Raw genomic sequence first — 17,597 nt, 5'->3', positions numbered from 1 at the left:
ATTTATAATTGAAATTTAATTTTTCATAGTACTAAAATGAGGCTTTTAAAGATTGGGCAAACTATATATGTTACTACTGGTTATAAGAATAAGATTATAAAATAAGCATTTCCATTCTGTAATCTAACTCTAATGCTGATGTAATTTAGAATTAGAAGAATGTCTTCAGATGGACAATATTTGTGTTCTCAAGTTTAGGACAAAATAATGATAAAATTAAATATTGAAAGAATGTAATTTTTCCATTTTCAGTGTATTTGTATACTAAAGATATTATGTATGAAAAGCATTCTTAAACAATACATTACATACATAATAAAAATTATGTTAATAGATCTTTATCCTTTTCAGGTAATGAACCTTTCTTATTTTACATAAAGTCATAAAATGGTTCTGGCTAATTAGGACTTTTTTTTCAATCCATGTATGGATTAAAATATACTATCACATATCCTATTTATGTTGAAATCATGAGTTATTAAACTTGTGGGAAAACTTAGTTAGTCAGCAACTGGAAATGTTAATTAGATTATTTCCCTTTCAAATGCTTCCTTGTCATGTAGCAGAGCTGTCCATTACCTGTCTCTCTTCTTCCTTTCCCCACCTTCAAATAAATCACCTTAGTTTAAACTTTGCCCCTTTAGTTCTTTTACCAACCCTGGGCCGAGGATCTCGAGGAGCTGGTGCTCCCACAGTGCAGTGGCTGGCAGATACAGGAGGCGGGTACAGCAAAGCTGGCGAGGGAAATAAGGCACCTGCAAATGCCACGACCTCAGGCAGGCCAGGTAAGTCTCTGGAGCTTCCTGCTAGCAGCCGTGAGCTCTGGGCCGTATAAAAGAGGGGAGACACCGCAAGCAGCTTGCCATTCTGAACTCCCACAGTCGTTCCCCCTGGTCTCCCAGATCCAGGACACCTTTGCTGTTACTCTGTACCTTTTTCTGACTCTGTTTAACCTATGTTTACTCTGCAGAGTTAGTTTCTCTTTTACCCTTTCACCCTTCATCTTAAACGTGTGACATTCTTTTTAGCTGGTCTGATCCAATTCTTTGTTCCAGGCAAAAAGGACTAGAATGCTTTTGTCTAGTAAGCCGTTTCTGAAGTACTACCTGGTACCAATGTGCTGTGGCAGGGCACCTTAGTATGCACACCCATTCCCAAGACATTACAAGACTGATTGTCTAATTCTTTACTGGGACTGAGTTTCACAACCTTATAGGCTACTTAGACACCAGGGAAGCTGCACTTGCTTACCAAATGTGACTTCTCTGAGACGGAAAGAAGGACAAATAAGCATTAAATGGAGTCTTCAGATAAGTTGGAGGCTCCCAAATCCCTGGAAAATAAAAGCTTACATGTAAAAGCACTAGAGAATTACCTGCCCTGCTCCTCAGCTAACACTGTGTCCATGCTGCAGCTCACTGAGGACTGCGCCTAAGCTGGGAGGACCCAGGAAATATCTGCCCAGGCCCCATCTGCCTCTGCAGCCTGCCTAACCCTGCAGCACAGAGAACCCAAGAATCCAGAGCCCGCTTCCAGCCCTTGGAAGGAGAGAAACAGAGAAACAGAACTAACAACCAGCAGACTGACATAGTGACGAAGACAGCTCCTACCCTTCCACAGAGACTGGCTGCAGAGTCACAGGGAGCCCATGAAGAAGGACCCCTATTAACAACTCCCTCCTGGCTCCGGGCAGTTTCTCTAGTACACTGAGTGGCAAGGGAAGCTGCACATATGTTAACTATTGGGAAAATAAGGTTACTCAGCTGTTCAAGCATTCACTGGAGGGAAACTTGCAATGGTTTCCCACCTCAATCCAGCAAACATGGCCCCTCTCAGAACACCCTGACCTATTCCAGCAAGGAGGAGAGCATTAAAACAAGGAATATTTGTGCCATCATGGACTTCCAAGGTGAGCTCCAGAAGCTCAAGTGCAAGAGTGGTCAACAGGCTGGGCAGGAACCTTGCCTGGGAAGCTCGAGACGGTGATACCAAGTCTGAACACAAGTGCACCTGCAGGCAGATAGGCCACAGTGAAGCCACTTGGCTGCTGGCGCAGCTCACCAGTCCTTTCCAGGAGGAGACGGCTCAGGTGTCTGCTAGAGCTACAGAAGCAGTGCGTGGGACTGACGTAACCATCTCCTGCCACTTGCTCACCATCACTACCTAAGAGTCCAAGAAACCATGTGAAGCCTCCAGATGATGGAAGGAGTGAGAACGATGTCTAACACCAAGGGCAACAGTAAGGGCTCAGACACAGGTCACGAGCTGCCTGGAGCTATCTGGGTTGCCTCAGCCTGGAAGAACAGCATTGCCCTGAGGGACAAGCAGGAGATACTCAGATGGCTGCACAAGGAGGCGCTGCACCTCCTGGAGAGGGGTCAGGTGGCATAATGGACACCTCGCTTGTGCTAGGAAGATCACACTCACATGCAGGCTCCAAAGTGGCCTCCTTCATCTACAACTTGTAATTAAGGACAAGATGCCTAAGCTTTCTTGATAGAGGAAGCCACCCCTCACCACTAGCCCAGGCCTCCTCATCATGGGACCTTCTCTGCATTTGTTATAGTACAAGCACAAGGCCCAGAGGGAGGTCCTGTCCACCAGCTGGACCTTCAGGCCTCCACTGCCTCTTCCCAATAGAGCTGTGCCCCTGGCAGCTCGTGAAGAAGTTTAATGTTGCCCTTCCCACGAGACCCCTCTGTCTCTCGGGCCACTTTCAGCTGCTCTGAGGCAGATGAGAACCAAGGGCAAAAGGTGCACATGGTGAGACTATTCTTTCCCACAGCCTTCTTCAGCAGTGGTTCTCAATCTATATTCTTCATGGAGACTAGAGGGTACAAGAAATCGTGAAACTTTCAAATACAAAATAAACCCAAAAGGCAACTGAGGCCAAGGAAACCACCTGCCTGTGCCCAGAAGAGATTTCTGCAGCACCAAACTAGGCATCTGGCAAATGCCAGGGTTAGAGGGAGCCCTGGTTTCCTCCCTCTAACCATTGCCTGTCAGCCTCCACCCCAAGAACCACACAACAGGGACCAGAGTCAGCGGTACTGCTGTGTGCACAGAGTCTGGGGGGAAAGACCTGAGCAGGCGGGTGCTAGCTGAGTGCAGGTGTGACACTGCCCAGCCTCAGCCATGGCTTAATTCACCTGCCTGGCCTCGGTCAGACATTTAGGTGTCACCCAGAGGCTCAGAGGTGCACTGAATCATCAGCTCTTCAGCTCAGCAGGTTCCTGACCCCCTCTCCAGTCTACTGCTCTAATTATATAAGAATGTTAGTTGAGTGGAGTTATTTATTCACTGTCAGGTTACAATTGGTCAGGCATAGTCTCAGTGCTGAGGCAGCTGGGAGTGAATAGCTTGACCTCCTAACCATAGGGGCCAGTGCTGCGGTACGTCCTGGCTTTGTCTGGGAGAAGAGAGGCATTGTCTTGGGGTTACATACTGTCCTATAGAAACCAGAATTGAGTCAGGATCTGGGCCATAATCGAAGTGAGCATTCCCTCCAATACTACATCAAGGGTGGCTCTGCAGCCACGTGGGGACAGGAGGACTTGTAAAAGAAGTAGACCTCATGTAGGCTGTGCTCAGTATGCAGGGCAAGACCTAGAGGGTGCAGGGGTCAGGGGTCTGTATCCCTAGCAAACCAACTACACTTGCAGTTGTAGATACATCCCTGCTCAATGAGACTCTAGGAAAATGTGATAGCTCGGACCCCGGAATAAAACCCAAGGAAGCAAGAAATTAAAATTTGGGGAGCAAAGGCTTTATTTTAGGCCAGGCCTGGCGTCACAGTCTCCAGGAGCCAATTTGGAGACTGTGTGCCTCACAGCTAAAAGTCAGGGCTTTTAAATTTAAAAACCACAGGAATGTTGTAGCCGTTGACACAGCTAGATAGCAGTTGGGCCTTACAGAACTTCCTGTAATTTCTTTGAGGTTATGCATTTCTTAAAGAACAGCACATTTTATTAAGATAGCCGGATGAGGGGTAGGGGAGGGGCTTACAGGAAACTGATACCTAAGGCTTTTACAGCTTTCTCAGGAAATTGAAACTTAACCTAGAAAGATAAGAAGGGAAGGGGGGTGTTGAGCGGTGCTTACAGAACAGAAATGAGGCACAAGGGTTAAAACTAGGCTATAACAAGAAAATATGCTTTATCTGTCTGAACTTTAGGGTACAGTAGGAGTCCAGGCCCCAGCTGTAACCACCTTTGTACCCACCTCCGCCAGCAAGAATAACATTGATCTCTTAAGGGGTGAAGTCTTACAGCCATTAGCCCCCAGCAGCATAGGAAAGGCAGGCCCAGCTACCCTGGATTTGTAGATTTCTAAGATCCTCTTTGGATCTGTTGGGAGCACTCATGTGCAAGATTTTGTGTGAACATTTAAACAATTCTCCTGGATATACACCTGGGCCTTTCATTCCTGCACTCTTTGGTAACTTTATGTTTAACTTTCTGAGGAATTTCCAGGGTTCTCTTTGTTATATTTGCACCAGGAGATTATGAAGATTCTCATCTCTCTACACCATTGCCAACAAGTTCTTTCTCATTACAGTCACCCCACTGGGTGTGAAGTGGCTTCTTGCTGAGGCTTTGATTTGCAGCTGTTTAATGACTAGTGGCTCTGAATAGAGTTGTATGTGCTTATTGGCAGTAGATATTCTTTGGAGCAGTATCTTTGCAACGTTTTTAATTAAAAAATAGTTATTTGACATTTTACTCTGGTCATCCTTCTTTATATTTTCAAGATAGTTGACCTTATGAGATATGTGACCGGCAAATGCTTTCTTCAATTGCATGGAACATTGATATACATTTCTTGATGGTATTTTCTGAATTCAAATGTTTTCCATGAAATTTTATTTTTCCACTGTGATCTGTGCCTTTTGTATCACGTTTAAGAATTTCACAACCAGGGCTGGGGATTTAGCTCAGCGGCATAAGCGCCTGCCTTGAAAGCAGGTAGTCGTGAGTTCGATCCCTGGTCCCGATAAAAATCAAAAAATCAAAGAGACAAAAAAAAAAAAAGAATTTCACAACCAAATCCAAGACTGCAAAGATTATTGGTTATCGTTTGGTTACTTTACCTCTGATATTTTGATTGGTTAACTCTGCGTGTAAGTCCTTGGGTCTTTTAATTCCTTGCATTTGCCATCTCCATTATTTCATCAGGTATGCAGGAATCAGAACACCATTTGTTGAAAAGACTACTCTTTGCTGTCCTGGTTGGAAACCAACCGACCATAAATCTATTGACTTCCAGAATCAAGCTATCTCAGTGTCTGCCAGCCATGCCAGCCAGTATCCTGCAGCACACTTTGAGTCATTTAACCTTGTTGTTTTCCAGTCACTTTTTCTGTACTTGGCCCCATGCATTTTCTACATGAATCTCAAGGTCATTGTGTCTGCTTGGACAATAAAAGCAGCTCTAATTTTTATAGGAACTGGCTGCATCAGTCATGATAGCATGACCTGTAAACAGCAGCATTTGAGTATGTGAGCATGCATTCCAGCCTTAAGGTCTACTGAGCTACAACGGAAAGGAAACTATGCACATTCAATCCATACATATTGATGAGTTTGGACACAAAAGGAGTGGACATATATAGTGAATATTTAATTTTTACATTTATTACAATGAAAAGACATTGCCACTAACCCCTTCAAAATAGGCTCCCTTACTTTGAAAACACTTATTCCATTATTCTTGGCATTTTCTGAAGCAGTTCTAGACATTCATTCTTGTGTCTTTTCATGGTGTGACCAAAAATACACTGAAAGCTCCCACCAAGCACGATCCAGCCAGTAAGATAAACCAGAAAGCAATTACAGTGCATTTCAGACACCTATTCATAGCGTAATTTTTGACTCCTCCTCAGAGGCAAAATGACCATAGAAAGTAAATCAGTTCAGATTTGAATCAGTTCAGAACATTGAGGCAGCCACAACCCTAGAACTAAAGGCATTCATGAAAGAGGACTACCAGATCAAAAACCCAAAGAGTGTCCTTAATGAGTACTGCTGTTTTTCCATTGTGGCAGAGTGCTGGCGTTTAGTAGATGTTCAACAGTATTTTTGACTGAAAAAATGAGTGAATAAAAATTTAAAAATACAAATTTTCTTGCCCTAGCATAGCTAGACAAGGTTGAAAATGTTAGTGGAGAGTTGATCTTTATTTAGAATATAATCCGGGGCCACACGCCAGCCATAGACCTGAAGTTTTTCTAGAAATATCCATGTCCCTCACCTGCAGTCACCGTGCCCTGCTTACCCAGGAGCACTTTAATCCTTCTCCCAGGGCACTCATTGAACAGTTGGCAAGAACGCACTTGACAGAATTTTTGTTTGTTTCACGAAATGATTTATAACTGCATACTAGATACATGATTTGTGCATTTATCCTCCCACTCCAAAGGAAAATATTGGGATCAGTTTGCAGCAATATGTCAAGCATAATACATGGCAACTTTATATTTTTCTCTCCCAATTTTATTATAGAATTTCATTAATATTTTCACTATTGAATTTGTTCACTATCACTTGCCTGATAATTTTTTCAAGATTCATTTCAAACCTAAGCTTAGCATTCACCAAATAACTATATATTTGAACTATTTTATCCTCCTTTTGAAACAATTGTATTTTTGTGAATGTTTGCCTGTGCAGTTATAAACAACTGTAGTATGTCTTCGAGTTCAGTGAAAACTTTTTGAAGACTATCATGAATTTTTCATTATTAAGTTTTACATTATGATGTAATTAGTCCATAATTTATTTAAGATATTTTACTTGGGCAAAAGTAATCTTGTTGGCTAGATTTTCTCAAATCTCTCTCTCTCTCTCTCTCTCTCTCTCTCTCTCTCTCTCTCTCTCTTCTTTCTTTCTTTCTTTCTTTCTTTCTTTTTTCCTCTTTCATAACTAAAATGAATACCATACCAGGCATTAAATTTCTGAAATGTTCAGGTACGTGAAAGCAGATTTTTATGATGAACTTGTGAGTATACACTACACTAACAATTTTCTTTTTGCTTTTAATATAAGACTGCGATTTTTAAGACACTGATCTAACAGGAAACCATATTTCACATGATTGAAAGATAAGTTATTAAATATTAAGATTTCTGCAATTTGTAGATCTCACAAATGATTCCTACTATTACCCAAAACAAATTTAAAAAATATTAATGCTTAGTATTCATTTCATTTGATAATGTTGTTTCATTTTATTTGATATTGAGATAGGTTTGTTGACACATTTTATTGTTTATTAAATTTTATCTCCATCTTTTATCTTCTTACCTTGCCTCTGCTCTTTTTGATCTCTGTTAATAACACTGCCATCCTTTTGGTTACAAACATCAAAACTTTAAAGTGCTCTTTGAAATCTCACTGATCCTGTAACCTTCGTGTAATCAAATGCCAATTTCTGACACTTCCAAGCCTCCCCTGGTTTCACTATCAGTCACTCTATTTCCATTTCTGTTACTACAGCAGCACTTCAAGTGCCCTCTCCGGACTGCTGGCAGTTTCCCTGATGAAAACCACGCTCCCTTTTGGTGAGGCCGATGTCTGCTTCATCAGTCACCTCTGTAATCAAGTGACAGTATACAAGCTTATGAGTCTTCTCTTAAAAGCAACTCAAAATACAAAGGACAAAACAAAATACTGATAAAACAGGACCGTAGATTTTTCTGGGAGCAGAGAGACCCAGGTTAGAGGGGAAGGAAAAAGAAACATGTTAAAAGATTTAAGGTATGTCAGGCCCTGTACTGTGTCTCCACGATACATATAATCATTACATGTAATGAACATGAATTTAAAAATCAGCAGTAATGAATATGTGGACAATGGTAAGCGAAGGTTAGAGACGGAGAGAGATTTTAAATAAGCAGGATACATGAAGTGCATGTCCACACTCCATGAGACGAATGTACACCCCACGGACAGCAAACACAAACTAATAAAAGGGAAAAAAGAAAAGTGCTTGGTACCAAATAATGTTTATAAAGATACTAATAACTAGAAAACCAAAAAGAAATACATACCTGGATAACATGGAAAAATTGCATTTTTGCTGTGTTAGCATATTCCAAATCTTAATTCCAACTGCTTTATTGTTTTCAGTTTATAAAACTATACTTTTTGAATGTTTTGATGTATTCAAAATGTTTTCAAAAATATAAAAATAGAAAAAATATAATAAGAAAATCACGTTTAATTATAATTCTGCTACATAAATATACTATAATGTACATGTCAAATATACTTGTATGAATTATGTGTACATGAGTTTGCATAACTTTTCTTCTTTTTTCATTCATAACCTTTTCATAGACAGCATTATTTTAATAAAAATACCAGCATCTCCATAATCGTAAATGATAGCAAAATTACGTGCATTTTCTTTATTCACGTTGTCAAAAATGACAAATATTATATAAAATAAGTATTTTTCTTTTTATGTGGATTTTATTTTGAAAATCATACTTTCTGAAAATAATATTTGATTTTCAGATTTATTGGCAAGTGCAAAAATGTGTTAGCTAAATTTTTAATTGTTAATACTTCCACATTGACTGCTTGTGTTGTGTGGTACGGATTTTGTTCATTTTTAATACTTCACCTTTCGTAATAATAACCAACACAATATTTTGACATTTCTTGCAAGACAAAATAAGGGTTTCATTTATAGTGTTCTCTTATATTAGCTTTCTTTCAATTCAGTAATGAAAGAAATTTTTATTGGCATGTGCAAAAATGTTGGAGTTAGAGGTATTGAACATTAAATTATTTATTGGAAATGCTCATTGTGTTATGTTACATTTAAGAGTCTAAAGTCCTGCATGCAACTTATTCCTGTGCATATAAAATTTTGTACATTTGTTCATCGTCTTTTGGTTTTATTTTCTTTTTGTTTCGTTTTTAGGTTCTGCATTACATTTTTCCTTATAATTTAAAAACTTCATAAAAATTGTGTTTTCATGAGTCAGTTTTCATTAACTTTCTAGGAATCACCAAGAATTTTGGGTTTTAGTGCATGGTGAGAGGCCTGGATCTAGTTTAAGTCTTTGACGAGCTGGAAAGCCAGTTTTTCAAGCTCCATTTATTAAACAGGCTACTTTTTTCCCCCAGTGAACTTGTTTGGCCCCTTTTCAAATACAAGGTGGTTGAGTTTATCTGAAGTTGTTTCTGCATCCTGTAATCTGTTCCACTGATTCTCAGGTCTGCTTTTTGCCTTACAGTAGACCTTCAAGGTACAATCAGCATCACATATGAACAACTTATGTTACAGTTGGAATTGTTGGTTTAACTTGTGATGAATATCTTCAGTTATGATGCAAATGCCAGCTACTCATGTGGTTGTAAACAGACTTGTGATGCCAGAAAAATGCATGTAAGTGTACTAAAGCATCCATCTGAGTCAAAATATGTATGCTTGTGAATGTGATTTTGGTCAGTGCTTTTTATAACCACTATGACTAATGCTATCAAAATGGCATGCCCCCCCCCAAAAAAAAAAACTAGAAAAGATGCAAAAGAAGAAATGGTAAAGAAAGCAACCACAATAAAAAAGAAAGAAGATATTGTGGAAAAGTATGAGTGACATTTGTGTGAGCAATCTAATTAATAAGTGAGGCATGGTAAAATCCACTATCTCACCAATTTTACAGAGAAAATTTTATATATGGAAGCCAGTGTTGCTGAAGCTATTATTCAAATTGGTGAGTCACAATCAACAATGTTAGATGATAGAGAAATGCTATTAAAGTGTCAATAAATGAAATGCAGATGGCAGGCTACAGGCTGTGTTAGTCTATAATTTGTGAAAAAAAAACTAGGACAATAAATGCAGATCTCATAAAGATAAATTTATCAATAAATGATAATAGTGAAACATTTCATGCCTATCAGGGGTAATTTCACAATTTTAAATCAAGAACCAGCATAGCATGACCAGTCAGGGTGAAGCACCAGTGCTGATCAAAGGGCTGTGGAAAATTACAGGACCCACGTTGAAATGATGAGACAGGGAAATATTTGTTGTCATCAAGTTTACAGTTGTGATTAAACTGATATTTTCTCGAAGAAAATGCCCAAGAGAATACATAATACCCAGGAACAGAAGAAAATGCCAGACCACAATCTTATGATAGATAAGATAAATTTATTGATATGTGCGAACGTTAATGATAATCTCAAGATAAAGCTTCTCTTGGTTTATTGCTCTGAGATCGCTAGTTCATTCAGAAAACATAAGTCATGAAAATAGGCTTGGGGTCAGGTAGAGAGCTAAGGCCAAAACACTAGTAACAAGATATCTTTTTTTATTGGGTGGATCGGAAGGGTTTTTGTCCTACTGTTAGCAAGTATCTAGAGGACAAATTTTGAACACTCGAGGCTGTCATCATCATTACAATGCTCCTCTCACCCACAAGATTTGGAAGCAGAACTGGATGAAGAATTCCCAGGACTCTCAGTTGAGTTTCTTCCATCTAATATAACTGCTTTTGCTCAGCTTATCAACCAGAAGAATAAAGCAAACCTTACAAAGTTATATACCAACAGTTTCTGAAGTTCTTCCAGATGGTCTCAGATACAGATATATCTCCTATAGAGTTCTGAAAGGAACATTACAGCATCATTCTGTGCAGGATTAATTGAGAAATGCTCTCTAAAGACACAGAGCTCTGGCTGGAAGAAAATGTGGCCCAAAGTCACACAGGAGTGAGACTTTGAGTGCTGCATAGAGGAGTCTGCCCCTTCAATTGTCCCTGTCACCGGTGACATTGTTACTATAGAAGAGTCCATAGGTTTGTTAATAGATAGTGGTGTAGTTGTGGAACAGGTGAAGGCGTACTTAGAGACCTTGTCTACAGAAGAATTCCGTCAGATTCTGACTGAGCTACAGAAACTTTCAGAAGAGACAAAAGTGATCAACAATCGGTATAGAAAAGTTATTCTGAGATAAATCTTGAATATATAGACAGGGCCACAAACATTTCTATGAAAGACTCACCCTGAGAGAAAATAAAACAAAACAAAGCAATTATTGCATTCACTTGCCTAATGACAATGTCATGCCATACTACAGGACAATTTTAAAGAAAAGACGGACATAGACAACTTAGATCACATTTTAGTTCTGAAAAGGTTGAGACTCAGTGTGCTAGCATCAGGGCACAGTGGGTTATAGACTCTGAAGGAGAGAAAGGACACTGGGGGGCCAGCCTCCCCATGTTCTTCTGATCAGGCACCCTGCTTCCAAACAATAAACACTGTGTACTTCATCCTCAATTCCTGCAAGCCAAAAATGTCACCTGAAAAGTGCATACAGCATGAACTTGTTTCTGATAAGCAAAACACATTTCATAAATTTTTGAAGAATACAAAAAAAATATTGTTGTGTGTGGTAAATTATCCACATTTTAAAACTTATATTATGAAAGATTACATAAGGAGTTCTTTGGGAGGTTTGAAATTCATTATAGGCATTTCTCTTATTTCTTATGGGACAAGTAGTTGTGGCTTAAAATCAACTTGAGTTATAATTAGTTCTCACAAATAAATTGAATTCATAAGTCAAGGGTGAACTGGACTTGCTGCTTTTATCACAATAACTTTATAGTATGATTTAAAGTCAGGGATTCTGATACCTCTTGATTTGCGTTTGTTGTTCAGGATTGTTTTTGCTCTTCTAAGTCAGCACATTTTTCTTTAGTTTTATCTGGTATTTTGATCAGAATTGCACTGAATGTATATAATGATTTTGGGACTATTAATTTTCACTGTGTTGACAAGTCTTATTCAAGAACAAGCGATATCATTCTGTTTTTCTACTGGCCTCTTTGATATCCTTTTTTGAGTATTGTAGTTCTCAATGTAGAGCTATTTTATGTCCTTAGATTGAGTTCTAAGCATTCAATTTTTTTCAAAGCTATTATGAAAAGTATGATTTCACTAATTTTTCTCAGTGAGTTTGTTGTTTGTGTACAGAAATGATATTGATTTTTGAGAGTTATTCTTATGTTCAGCTATGTGGATAAATTTGGGTGCTAAGTACAGCAGTCTTTTTTGTGGAGTTTTTTATATGGAGTATCATATCATATCCAAATAATGATAATTTAACTTTACCTATTTTTATTACTTGTATTTCTTTCTCCAGTACAATTTCTCTAGCTAATGTTTTCAGAACTACACTGTGTTTCCCGTTCCGGCAGCACTCAGAGAACTGTGAAGTTCCAAGCAAGCAGATGGGTGCACACTGTCCCTGAAGCCCAGCCTATTTGGGACCCTCGCAACCTCTGGGTGCAGTGGAATGGCTGGCTGGGCGGGTCTGGGGCACCTGCATCCGCCTCCCCGCGTGTTTGGAGGACTATGGATTTCTAAGCAAGCAGGCGAGCATTACCAGTTCCAGAGGACCCGTGGCCTGGGGTAAGTGCCCCACGTATTCTCCCTCAAGCCCAGCCTGTTTGGGAATCCTGGAGCCTTCTGGGTGCAGTGAAGTAGCTAAGCAGGTCAGAGGCACCTATATCCGCCTTCCCATTCTGGCTGTGCTTGGAGAACTGTGGAGTTCCAAGCAAGCAGGCAGGCATACACTGTCCCCAGAGCCCAGCCTATCTGGGACTGTGGAGTTCTAAGCAGGCAGGCCAGCACCACGGGTTCCAGAGGCCCAGTGGCCTGGAGGAACTGGGTGCCAGAGCCCCAGGAGCTGCGAACATAGAAGTGGATTTCTAACAGACCCTGAAGAAGCTTTCAAATAACACTTGAAACACAAAAATATAGGAAAATAACAAAATGAAAGACCAAATTACAACTTCAAAACTCCAGCCCATCTCAAGAAACCCTAGGAATGATGTATATAGAAGAAAATATATGCCATTCACCTCAAATATTGGACATGATAGCTACTGAAATAAATAAGCAACTCTGGGAAGCTTTAAAGGCATTCAAACTTGAAATAATCTCCCAGGTAAAAGAAGAAATGATATAAGAAATGAACGAGATGCTGAAAATATCTAAAGAAAACACAGTTAAAATTTTGGAGGAACTAAACAAAAAGATAGATTCCCTAGATGAGCAATATAAGAAACAAACAGAATACATAAAGCAGATGCACAGAGATATACAGGGAATAAAAAACTCTACTTAAAGCTGTAAAAACCATCTCAGTAAAAAGAAAGATAGAATTTCAGGCCTTGAAGAAAGGATTGCAGCCAGTGAACAGGAAAGGAAAGATCCTTTAAAAATAACAAGGAATCAGGAAATAACAACTCAACAACTGCAAGATGATGAAAAGAAAAACAGCATAAGTTTGATAGGGATTAATGAAAAAGAAGGAGACAACATAAAGGATGTCAAGAGGATATTTAGAGAAGTAATACCTGAAAATTTCCCAAGCATGAGATTAGAAAATGACATCAGGTTCAGTGAAGTTTATAGAAATTCAAATAGTCATAACCAAAATAAAACTACACCCAGACATACAATAATCACCATCTCAGAAGTCCAAAACAATAATAGATTATTAAAAGCTGTCAGAGAGAAATGACAGATCACTTACAAAGGAAAACCTATCAGAATCAGAGCAGACTTCTCAGCACAAATGATAAAGTCAAGAAGAGCATGGAGTGAAGTATTCCAGATCCTAAAGGAAAGTGATTTCCAACCTAGACTGATGTACCCTGAAAAACTATCATTCAAAAACGATGGTAAAATAAGATACTTCCATGACAAAGAACAGCTGAAGAACTTCATGAACATCAAGCCAACCCTGCAGAAAATATTGAGAGAGAGTTTAGATACACAAAGGAAAAAAAACACTAAGCAAAGCAGATAATTAAACAGAACAGAAAGATAAAAATGCAACAGCAGAAAGACAACATGTCAATAATAAACCAACATATAACAGTTATAACCATTAATGTAAATGGTCTCAATGCACTAATCAAAAGAAACAAACTGGCAGAATGGATCAAGAAACAAAATCCAACCATATGCTGTTTACAGGAAACCCATCTAACCCAGAAGGATACTCACAGACTGAAAGTCAAAGGATGGAAAACAATACTTCATGCAACAGGAATCCAAAAAAAAAAAAAAAAAAAAGCAGGAGTAGCATTCTGTTTGCAGACAATATAATTTAAACCAACAATGATCAGAAAGGACAAAGAAGGTCACTACATACTGGTTAGGGGGAAAAATCCAAGAGGAAGAGGTAACTATCTTAAATATATATGCACCAAATTCCAGATCACCCAGTTATATAAAATAACTATTAACAGAAATGTAAAATCAAATTATCAGTAACACAATTGTAACAGGAGACCTTAACACACCATTGACATCAAGGGATAGTTAACCAGACAGAAAATGAGCAAAGAAATAACAGAACTGAATCACACTTGTGAACAAATGGACTTGATAGTCATATACAGAATGTTCTACCCAACAACATCAGAATACACATTCTTCTCAGCAGTACATGGGTTATTCTCTAAAGTAGACCATATATTAGCTCACAGAACATTTTTAAATAAATGCAAAAGAGTTGAAATCATCCCTTGCATGTTATCAGATCATAGCACTTTGAAATTAGAAATTAATGATAAAAGACACTGCAAAAATCCCAAAAACACATGGAAACTGAATAACACACTCTTGAGTAATCAGTGGGTCACAGAGGAAATTAAAGAAGAAATTAAACAATATCTACAAGAAAATGAAAATACAGATACAACTTACTGGAATCTGTGGAATGCAATCAAAGCCGTCTCAGAGGAAAATTTATTGCATGGAGTTCCCGCATCAGGAAAACAGAACGAATGCAAATAAATAACCTGATACTACACCTCAAGCAGCTGGAAAAAGAAGTGCAAGTCAGGCCCAATGCCAAAAGAAGACAGGAAATTATAAAAATCAGGGCAGAAATCAATGCAATAGAGACTAAGAAAACAATCCAAAGAATCAATGAATCAAAGAGTTGGTTCTTTGAAAGAATAAATAAAATCTATAAGCCACTAGCCAACCTTATTTTATAAAGGGAAGAAAAAGATCAAATTCATGCAATAAGAAATGAAAAAGGTGAAATCACTACAGACCCTATAGAAATACAGATCATCAACACCTATTTTGAAAACCTCTACTCTCAAAGGTTTGATATCACAGAAGAAATAGATTCTTAGAAACATATGAAGTACCAAAGCTAGATCAAGAGATGTAAAACTGCTGAATAACCCAATCTTTATTAATGAAATTGAAAATGTAGTTAAGTCCTTACCTACAAAGAAGAGCCAGGCCCAGATGTATTCACTACAGAATTCTACAAGAAATACAAAGAAGACCTAATGCCGACACTCCTCAAACTATTCAATGAAATTGAAAGGGAAGCAATCCTTCTCAAGTCATCCCTGGAAGCAAATATTACTCTAGTACCATAACCTGAGAAAGACCCCCCCCAAAAAAAAGAACTATAGACCAATCTCCCTAATGAACACAGATGAAAAAATCCTCAGTAAAATATTGGGAAATAGGACGCAACAAATCATCAAGAACATTATACACCATGACCAAGTGGGATTCATCCCAGGTGTGCAGGGATGGTTCACCATATGTAAATCAATAAATGTAATCCATCATATCAATAAAGCCAAAAGTAAGAATCACATGATCATTTCTATAGATACAGAAAAAGGTTTTGATAAGGTCCAACATTCATTCATGATAATAACTTTACAGAAAATTGGAATAGATGGTCTTTACCTCAATATTATAATCACCATGTATGACAAAGCAACAGCCAGTATCATACTAAATGGGCAAAAATTGAAAGCATTTACTTTAAAATCAGGTACAAGACAAGGATGTCTTTAACACCACTTGTATTTGATATGGTACTGGAAGTACTAGTCAGAGCATTTAGACAAGAGAGAGAAATAAAACAGGTAAATACAGGAAAAGAAGTTAAATTACCATTGTTTGCAGATGACATGATACTCTACACAGAAGACCCTGTAAACTTCATTGAAAAACTCTTAGACATAATAAATAAATTCAGTAATGTAGCTGGATACAAAATCAATACTCAGAAATCAGTAGCATTCCTATACACTAACAACAAAATCACTGAGAGAGAAATAACAGAAGACACACTCTTCATACTAGCAAGCAAAAAAATGAAATATTTAAGAATTACTCTTATGAAAGAAGTAAAAGACCTATACAGGGGAAATTATAATACACTGAAAAAAGAAATTGAAGATGATCTCAGAAAATGGAAAGACATCCCTTGCTCATGGATAGGAAGAACAAACATTGTGAAAATGGCCATTCTCCCAAAACTGTTACACAGATTCAATGCAATCCTAATAAAAATACCATCAACATACGTTATAGATCTAGAGAAATCACTCTTAAAATTCATCTGGAACCAGAAGAGACCTAGAATAGCAAAGGCGGTTCTAAGCAGCAAAGGCAAGGCAGGAGGCATCACAATCCCTGACTTGAAGTTATATTACAAAGCAACAGTAGTAAAATCAACATGGTACTGGAATCAAAACAGAGACGAAGATCAATGGAATAGATTAGAAGATACAACCACAACTACAAACACACTCAATCACCTTATCTTTGATAAAGGAGCCAAGCAGGTTCACTGGAAGAACGACAGTCTCTTTAATAAATGGTGCTGGAAAACTGGCTTTCCATTTGCCGAAATCTAAAACTAGACCCATGCCTATCACCATGTACTAAATTAAAATCTAAATGGATCAAAGATCTGAATATTAAAACAGAAACACTAAATGTATTGGAAGACAAATTGGGTATAAACCTTGAAGACATAGGGGTAGGTAGATAATTCATGAACAGGACTCAAACTGCACGGAAATTCTTCCCAGAATCAATAACTGGGATCACCTCTTATTACGAAGTTTCTGCATGGCAAAAAAAAAAAAAAAAAAAAAAAAAAAAAAAAAAAAAAGAAAAGAAAAGAAAAGAAAAGAAAAGAAAGAAAAGAAAATCTCCAGCATATTGAAAAGAAAACCCACAAACTGGGAAAAGATCTTAGTGAACTCCCCCTCAGACAAGGGACTGTTGTCTAAAACATATAAAGAATTAAAAAAAAAAAAAACTCAGACCCCCAAATTCAAAGATCCCATCCAAAAATGGGCATCTGAGATGAATACGCACTTCTCAGATGAAGAAATGCAAATGGCAAAAAAATACATGAAAAAAATGTTCATCATCATTGCTCATTAGAGAAATGCAAATTATAACCACACTGAAATTCCATCTCACGCCTGAAAGAATGGCCAGGATCAAGAAAACCAAAACAACAAATCCTGGAAAGACTGTGGGGAAACAGGAACTCTCCTGCATTGTTGGTGGGAGTGTAGACTGGTATAACCCTTGTGGAGGTCCGTCGGAGATTTCTCAAAAAGCTGTGGTTGGAAGTGTCATTTGTTCCTGCTATTCTACTTCTAGGCATATTCCCAGAAGAACTGAAAGCATCATACCACAGTGATATATGCACACTTATGTTTATAGCAGCACAATTTGTAATAGCCAGATCTTGGAAACAACCCAAGTGCCCATCCA

This window comes from Cavia porcellus, unplaced genomic scaffold, assembly GCF_034190915.1.
Source record: "Cavia porcellus strain 051 isolate PalLab524CR breed Dunkin Hartley unplaced genomic scaffold, mCavPor4.1 scaffold_7, whole genome shotgun sequence".
NCBI classification, from domain to species: Eukaryota; Metazoa; Chordata; class Mammalia; order Rodentia; family Caviidae; genus Cavia; species Cavia porcellus.
Note: the sequence above shows the minus strand (reverse complement) of the source record.